Here is a 9,304-nt window from a genome sequence, read left to right on the forward strand (position 1 = left end):
GTTCAAAATATAAGAACAATATGTACTCAAATTTGAGTAAATTTTACTCACTTTTGAGTAAAAATTCTCTTAAAAGCGAGATAAAATATTCTTAAATAAAATGAGAAACTGCTATTTCTCAAAAATAACGAGAACATATTTTCTCAAAAATGAGAAAGTTAACCGTAAAATGAGTTGAATGTAATCAACATTGAGAAACTCTTTGTTCAAAAACTAGTAATGCTCTCCTCACAATTGAGAACATGTATACTCAAAAGTGAGTAGAAAAGTATTCGAAATGCTCAGATAGCCGCAAAACTGAGAAACACACATTCTCAAAAATTGAGAATATTTCCTCTCAAATTTAAGAAAAACTCTACTCAAAAATGAGAAGGGTTTTTTTAAAAAAATGAGTAAGAAAGTACTCAAAAATGAGATTTTATTAGTATTCAAAAATGAGAAAAAAGTACTTATTCTGCTGCTTTGCTGGCACAGGGAAAGTTTCCAGGAACTAGAAAGGTAGATTACTCTTACACTGCACTGGGCAATTTATAGTAAGTACGCCTTCTACACATTAATATTGAAGTTAAAACATTTTCCTCTTAAAAGTTGGAAAATAGAAATCAGTTTTTGAAAAAATACGAGTACTTCAAAAATTACTTCTATTTCCCAGCTTTGAAGATGAAAATGTCTAACATCAATATTAATGTGTAGAAGGCGTACTTACTATAATTTTTTTAGTGCAGTGTGAAATTCATCTACCTTTGTAATTTTGGGGAAGTTTCCCTGTGCCAACAAGGCAGCAGAATAAATACTCCCTTTCCTATTTTTGAATACTAATATAATCTAATTGTTAAAGTACTTTTTTACTCAATTTTGAATCTGCAAGGTTACATTTTTATGCTGATACCTGTTGTTTCCATAAATAGCATAGATGAGAATTTTAATTTAATCAACACACAAGCTTCTTGTAACTTAAACTGTTCGTGATGTTGGTTTGCGTAGTTTTAAACAAGTAAGCCTGATATGGTGGACAAATTTTATATGCACTGGTTTTCTGGATGTATTCTCGTTTCCTCCTACTTTCTTCATTGCATCACTTCATTATCATTGCCTTCTCCTTTAGCCTTGAAACATAATCATGCGACGTTACACACACACACACACACACACACACACACACATATATATATATATATATATATATATATATATATATATATATATATATATATATATATATATATATATATATATTCACACACACAAACTTAAATGTATATATATTAGTTTCATTTTGATTAAAGGAAAATATGTTTGTACATTGTATTTTTTATTTGTCAAATAATAAACTAAGTCTATACATGAGCACAATTTTTATAACAACTTAGATAAGACAATGAGGATACATGAACCCTCTGAATATGCCTACAAAGTACTATGATAGATGTATGCATTCGTTGGAAAATAGTCTGTGACGACTCCCAATGGACAAGATAAACAACAGCTATGTTCGAGATCCTCCCAGAAGTTTTTCATTTGCTATAAATGTGTCTATGCCTTCATCTCCCTGGAAACAAAGAGATTGTGTAATTAATGACAATAGAAATAAAAATAAAATGAAATACTTATAAATCTTATTCGTGTATGGCGATATCTCGAATAATATTAGTGTTGCTACGTTCTAATTTGAATTAGTATCAATTGAAATACGATAATATAGACTCTGGTAAAGACAGTAAAGAGAATTACGCAATATTTCTTCAATTAATATTGAAACCAGAAGTTGTAGTAGATCTACCATTTAGTGTTTTAGCAGAGTGATTAGAGTGGAAATGGAATATATTCTAGGGACGCTTAATCGATTAAAAAATATACAATGTGAGATTACTGTCTATGCTCTATAGTGATCAACGTTAACCGGAAATGGTTTATTTCTAGCACTACAAGTAGGTGGATCACATCCATTAACGAACTCCTCCGAGATAATTATCTAGCTGTTGATTGCAGAAAACAATTTTAAAATTATCTTTTGTTGAAGAGTTATTGAGCGGTGTAACGGACGTACTAAGCCAGAGGTGTTTACCCTTGCGAGGATGGCCCTCTCGAGGGCATCCTCACCCTCAAATTCTCTCTCAACCATAATGACGTGAGGGCGATGACAAGCTTGGACAGCGAGGGCGAGGGCCAACTGTCACTGTCAGGGCTAGAGCGAGGACAAATTCCCAACACGAAGGCGAGAGCGATGGTCAACTCTCTTCGAAGGTGAGGGCGAGGGCCAATTCACTGTGAGAATGAAGGTGAGTGAGGTCGGAGTAAAATGAACACCTATGGTACTAACATTACAATATTATATATATCCCACTTGCGTGATCCTAATAAACATCAAATGAATGACTCGTCTATGGCGATCTTTATAATAATAGTAGGGTTGTCACGTTCTGGAAGGATTAATATCAATTGAAATAAGATTATAAAAATAAGGAAATTGAAAGGTAACCAAAAACATTTCGATCTGTTTCATCTATGCAAGACAAGGAAACAATAAACCTGAAAATTAGTCATTTCTGCTTATGTGTGACGAAAAAAAAAAAAGAAAGAAAGAAAGAAAGAAACAATGAATCACACCACAAATTCTAAGTTATATAAAATTTCACCGTTATTCGATTTCTACTTTTTTAGCAATTGTTAAACAAATTACTAGAATGCTTTGAGAACAGTAGCGTAACTAAGAATGCATGCCCCCCTCCAACCGCGAAAATGTCAAAAGGGCTCTTCCTGTTTCTATGTTCATGGCACACGTACAATTTATACAGTAGTAGAGTTATTTTTCCATCTATTTAATAGTCAGACACTACTTGCTAATATACAAAAATTGCACATTATTATTATTATTATTATTATTATTATTATTATTATTATTATTATTATTATTATTATTATTATTAAGCAATTCCATGGGACTAAAAAGCTTCTTAAAAGAAATAATTTCTAGGAATTAGGAATTAGATTTCTGGGCTGTCGGCATCTAAGGCCACGTTAGCCCATCCCGTATAAAGGATGACGTCCCTCAACGAGCCCACTGTATGATGAAAGGGAAGGAAGAAAGGATTGGGAAAGGAAGGAAGCAGCCTGGGACCATTATATTAGGTACCTCCATCCCGGCATTTGAATGGTATGAATGAACGAAACCCAAGAAAGACTTCACTCAAGATGGCAGGTCTGAAAAAGCTATTACACTCTTTCGGCCGAGTGTCCCCACCAGGAGTCGAACCTGGGATCGCTCACCTCAAAGGCAAGAGCAGAAATATTTTTTTTCCTAACGTTCACATTACAACTAACATATGAAAACTCGTCAAAACTTGTGGAACTTGCTCACATATTTCTAAACCGGCGTATTTTTTTTTTTTTTTTTTTTGTTTTGTTTTCGGAGAGTAATTCGCTGACTACTTTCTCAATATCAACGTGGTGCCATTCTTCGCTTTCAGTGCTCAGGATTGGCAAAGGGCTCAACCAGTGCCGTAACTTTTGCGGGGGAATGGGGAAACTTCCCCCCCCCCCAATGAAGCTTCCAGTTGTTTGATAGGATTCATTTGAGTTAAAACTTTGTTGCTTTGTATGATGTGATATGAACAGGAACTTATAAATAAAGCTTGGAATAGGTTTACCACATAACAGGAAAAAAAAAATGAAACGAAAATGTGTTCCGAGCCTCATTCAGTAAAATGTGTCCTATTAGAGCCCCAGACAAAATATATATTTAGTAAGACTTTCAACATATTGTCTCATTTAGTTAACTTGTGAAGCACCGTACTATTTTCAAAAGCATTGCAAATAGTTTAAGATGTTTCTGCTGCCCCACTATCTGAACGAAATACATTCCTTTAAGATGTAGCATATATGTAATCTGGATCTTACTTTAGTAAACCATCAACTGGCGCCCCAAGAAGTATCGAACACGTTTAGTAAGGATTTCACTTCGAATGCCATCATTATTCTAGGGGGCCTCAACTTGACATATTTTAGGAGGTCTAATTAATGTTTGGTCTTCCAAGAAAAAGCCCAAGTTACGGGGCTGAGCTCAATTTCATCTTCGACCTTGTTCTACGAATATAAAGTTTGATGGCTTTTAGTGTACTGAATGATCGCTCAGGATTGGCTTCGTCAGAGGCACAGTGAGATACAGTTGCAAAGAAGTACACAAATCCAGAACACTACTAACATAGGAAGTTATCTACGACTAAATAATTGGCTAATTAATTCCAAGTTAAAATTTCACTAAATTGTTTCTTCACTACTCATCGGAAACTTGTTAGTTGTTGCAACAAAAGGCGATACATTTTCCGAGTAGAATTCACTAAATCTATTATAGCTGGTTCCGTGATTTCTTTTTCCTCTAAGTAGAGTACTCTTGCAGTAATATGAAACCTGCAAAGTGCTTTTGAATGGAGTTGAATTTCAGTTTAGCGTCCCTTTCAGCAGCGAGGCTATGTGAGACGTGGACCTACTGATTAACGTGGAATCCGAACCACATGAGCTCCCGCCGGGAATCGAACCCGGGTCTCCCGCGCCAAGAGCGCGTACGCTAACCGCTTAGCCACGGAGGAACTCTGCAAAGTGCTTTTAACATCCAAACATTATAAAGTTATACTCCGAAACTTAAATACCGGGAGCCTGTTAGTTACGCCACTGCTTGAGAATACAGATTCTTTATTCATAGAAAGGAAACTTAATGACTACATATCAGGGTTGGCTGGTTTAAACCAATGTTTAAAGCAGCTGTTTTTTTTTTTTTTCAAAAAAAACAACTGGTTTAAACCAAATAACGAAAATGTTCGTAAAAGTGTAAGTGTTTGTAAAATCTTGATGAACACACATTTGTGGGTTATCACGTTTCACTCCCGTATATTATTCGTATTATATTCAGACCTAAATTCCCCATTCGTTACTCAAAAAGATTATACTACAAAAGCAACTTTTTTTTTATGTAAGTTTATAAATGTTTGTTTTGTGATTATTTTTTTTTTTGTAGTTATTATTGTTATGTAATTGCAATCAAAGAAACATTCTAAAAATTGTTTTGTTTACTATTGATAAAATACATCGAAATGCCGTACTTTGTGTGTGTGTGGGGGGGGGGAAGGAGGGTCATACAGACCTTACGAGAGGCATTTAGTGAAATGAGAAGTATCTTCGATATCTATTTATGTATAAATGAGTCTGAGCCAAAGTGGACTCAAATAATTCGTATCTTTGTGATATGCAAATTAAGTCGTTGTATTTCTTTAATTTGGACCAATAAAAGTCGTTGTTAACTAACTTGAATTAAATTAGTTCGTCTGTACTCCGTAGTACTTTGAAATTGTCCATATGTAATTCAGTATAATGGTTTCACTTGTGCACTGTTTATCTTTTTGTCCTTCTGAAATGACTCTTGAGAGCTATATTAAGAAGCATGTAAAGATCAGTACAACGTATTTTTATCAGGATTCCTTCGTGAGTGATTCGGCAGACGTATCGCATTTGTGGCCAATTAGTCCTGGTTCCGAGTTCAAATGGAGGACAATTTTTCTCGGATGTAACTCGAGAAGCAGTTTTTATTCCGCTTTAAGCTTATGTGACCCCTTCCAGCATAACCCGGCTGTTGTATAATAACATCAAGGCGAAACAAACTTATTTCTGTCCATATATGATATGAATATATAGAGCAAATTATTTAAACCAAATAAACCTGGTTTAAACCAAAAAACCCGTTTTTTTTGTTTTTTCAATAAAAGCCATGGTTTTTGCCAACCCTGCTACATATACAGATGACGTTAGAACCATCCATTAGTATGCAAATCAAATTATTTATAAAACCATCCTTCTATTTAGATATTTCCAAAACGTATAACCTGGAAAGTAAATGTATTAACTCTGTAAAGATGTGTAATTTTGAGTTCATGTACGTTTATTTAAAATGTATTACGTGTTTCAAAATACTGACTTATTTTTACTTTTCAAAGTAAAGCATATAAAAGCTACTATTTGCTGCGATTGTATTATAACAATAAAACAATGTTTGTGAATAGACACTATAAAAAGATAATGTAAAGAAAGAAAGAAAAAAACAAATGGGTGCTTTGCCAGAAGTAGGGTTGTGTTGATGACAAATAAGACTCTTGTGTACATATTTATACATGCAACCTGAAATATGATAAATATACACGAAAACTTGATCTTACTCACCAAGAACTTTCTCTAGCGAAACCTTAAAGAAAATTATCACTGCCAAACAGATGACATTGAAAACAGACTCTGTCGCGCCGAACAAATTTTTAAATTCGGCATCCATCTGAAATATAAAGATTTAATTGTCATACAAATATATTCTATTAAATAATATATTTTACCTTTTTCTAGTCATGAAGTTCCAAAGTAGTTCATTGTCATAATGTTTTACTGCAATGTTAGAAATGCGCATACATGAATAATGTGAAGTAGCAATTAGACTCTTCTTAACGAACATCACTACTTAAATTGTTCTTTGTTATTCAGAAATAAACCAATACAATTGCAATAGTTTGTGTGTGCTGCAAGTAGCATAATTTGCACCCATTGTTAGCTAGTGGGGTGCACGGTGGCTCAGTGGGGAGCGCTTACCTCAGGTGCATGGTTTCCTTGGTACGATTTTCACCCAAGCAAGCTTGTGATAAACAACATTGTGTTCGTGGATTTTGTCGAGGTACTCCCGTTTCCTCCCACTTTCTCATTCTTCCATCATCATTCACTCGCTTTAATCATCGTCTCCCTTACCCTAAAGGCATAGTCATGGGATGTTAAACTGAAAGATTTCACTATATTTCATTTTGTTGGCTGTGTGTATACTTTTGCAAAAAAAAAAAAAAGGAAAAAGTAAATGAATAAAACAAATGTGGTTGGTAGCAGAAGCGTCATTTCAGATTTTGCTTGTGGGAGGGCAAGACCCCTTGATATAAGAAAATTTTGCGTTTTTCACTGACTACTATTCTACTCAAAAAATCTATATAAATCTCAATCTCAGGGGGTGCAATTACCCCTCCCTGCCCCCTAAATGACGCCACTGGTGGTAGTTCCCTTAATATAGCTAAATTAAAATTATTACATAACTTCTGTCATAAGTATTGGACACTCAACAAACAACGGAAAATTTGATAAAGTGAAAAGTTTGTGTCACTCGAGGGAAATTTTCTTAAAGAAACCTACGAACAGTGCCACCAGGTTCGTCCTGCACTGACTCGGTTAGATAGCATTCATGCTTTTATTGCCACCTAGCACAAGTTTGTTCGTGTTTATGCCATACGTCCACACTGTATTTACATCGAGCCCTTCTGAAGTTAATCTGTATGTAGTACTGGAGCTTGTTATTTAGTGCTGCTAAAAAAAAAAAAAAACTTTAACCGAACCTGAGAATGTAAGAAATGTGTCAAAACTGATAAAACAGTCTGCTCGAGTAATGCCTGTGTTTTTTTTTTTTTTTTTTTACATTGTAGCTTTTATGCAACAGATACGGAATCCGTATTTATATGGCAATCGTAAAGGAATTGCAATTTTTCAACTAATACTTCTGGTGGTCCCTTGAAACTTTATCTGTGCAAGTGAGCAGGCCGGTAGCCAGCCCAAAAATGTAGGGGGGGGGATCCAACCATATTATAGTTCATTTGCAAGCCTACCGTGAACATTTTAGGCAGGCAGTAAAAATTTAGGAGCCCGACCCCCTAGACCCCCCGCGTGGATACGGGCCTGCAAGTGAGGGCAAGGTTCTAGATTACTGGTCCCCCTTCCCATTGAGCAATAATAAAGACAGAAAACAACGTGCCCTGCGGGGCTCTAAACCGCCTTCACTCGCTAACGCTCGCTCGGCAATACTGTGTAGATTAAATGTATAAACTTTAGTAGAGAAAGAAACCAACCCAGCTACTAACCTACATGGGGGACCAGTAATCTAGAACCTTCCCGCAAGGGAGTTTTTTCATGTCACCCGCCACAAATCTTTTAGGGGACAATAAGAAGGAAATTATTAAAAGAATTGTATTTTAACAACAGTTATTTAGAGTGCAGCGCCAAAAGTAAACCTGCACGCCCCAATTCACCACAAAAAAAAAGAAAGAAAAAAAGAAGTAAACCATTTACTGAATATATTGGAAAGTCGCATATCATTAACACAACAACTTTGTCTAAGATATAGAATGCCCAGAAGCATAGAGTGAGGCTTCCGGGCATTCTATCTGGGAACCAGTACCTAGAAGCATTACTCATGATTTTCGAAGGAAAATAATGGATTGTCGTGATTAACCGTCAATCGATTACAATGATCGCACACAAGCAATGTTGCATTCACACTTAAAACTTCATGTTGCTAGCAGTACTTACCTGCGAAATCCTCTATGATTTGTAAACAAACAAGTCGTCCATGTTAACTTTCTCTTTATCCATCCGCTAAGTAGTTCCTCCATCAGCCAGAATGAGAACATATAGTTCAGGATTATAAAGCACTTTTGTGCTCTTATGTTAGATTGTTTGTACTCGTTTTCCATAATCTTCCATTTGCAAGCTGTCTTTTATATCTCACGATATTCCATGATATATCTATATCATAAAACAATATTTTTTAAGACTACATTATTACTCGTTTTTGAGAACCAGTCTCTGACTCAAATATGCAACTAAATTTCCTCATTCTCGTTTTTTGAGTTATTTTCTCCTCAAAATTGAGACTAATTTACTCAATTTTTTTTGAGTAGTAAAATGTATTCATTTTTGAATAAATCATTTTTAACAGTGCTTCTTTGTGTGACGACATAGAAGCACATATGATTGAAAAAATGCAAACGTCAGCGGATCGCATTACTTTTTGTTTTACTACGAACGTGTCAGCATGATTCATGAAAAAAGCAAACATTGACATTCTCGTATGGAATATGAGGAAAATGAAATGTCGTCACAGTTACGACAAGTAGTGACATGTAGAAATCATTTGGGATCGGAATTGCGATACTATTGAGAAACGTGAATGACGTCACGATCGATTGTTACACATCGTTTTGGTTCGTGATTCATGACAAAAGCAGCGAGCGTTTTGATTGGTTCGTTGTGATGTCATTTTATAAATTTCCTCGTTTCTGATTGGCTGACGGTGACGTCGTTTTCACAGCGACCTAAATAAAAATCTAAATTTCATTTTTCAAATCTTACACCGCTCTCAACTATCGTGTGAGAAGGTTTGTTCTTGAAAAGTGTCTTCATTTAAGAAGCTTTACTGCACCGACTTTGTGTTCATTGAATTTGAGGTAAGTTCAGTGAGATT

At 35.2% G+C, this 9,304-nt stretch overlaps 1 long non-coding RNA gene across 1 annotated transcript; it reads right to left on the bottom strand.

Moving 5' to 3' along the window:
• Nucleotides 1-1,305: 1,305 nt before the first annotated feature.
• LOC145670641 (uncharacterized) lies at nucleotides 1,306-8,428 on the bottom strand. Its single transcript, XR_014128366.1, has 3 exons — nucleotides 8,371-8,428; nucleotides 6,208-6,313; nucleotides 1,306-1,549 (listed from the first exon to the last, which is right to left on the bottom strand). It is a non-coding gene; the product is annotated as an uncharacterized LOC145670641 (long non-coding RNA).
• Between the last annotated feature and the right edge of the window lie 876 nt (nucleotides 8,429-9,304).

This window comes from Thermobia domestica, chromosome 14, assembly GCF_964235325.1.
Source record: "Thermobia domestica chromosome 14, izTheDome1.hap1.1, whole genome shotgun sequence".
In the NCBI taxonomy this organism is placed as follows: Eukaryota; Metazoa; Arthropoda; class Insecta; order Zygentoma; family Lepismatidae; genus Thermobia; species Thermobia domestica.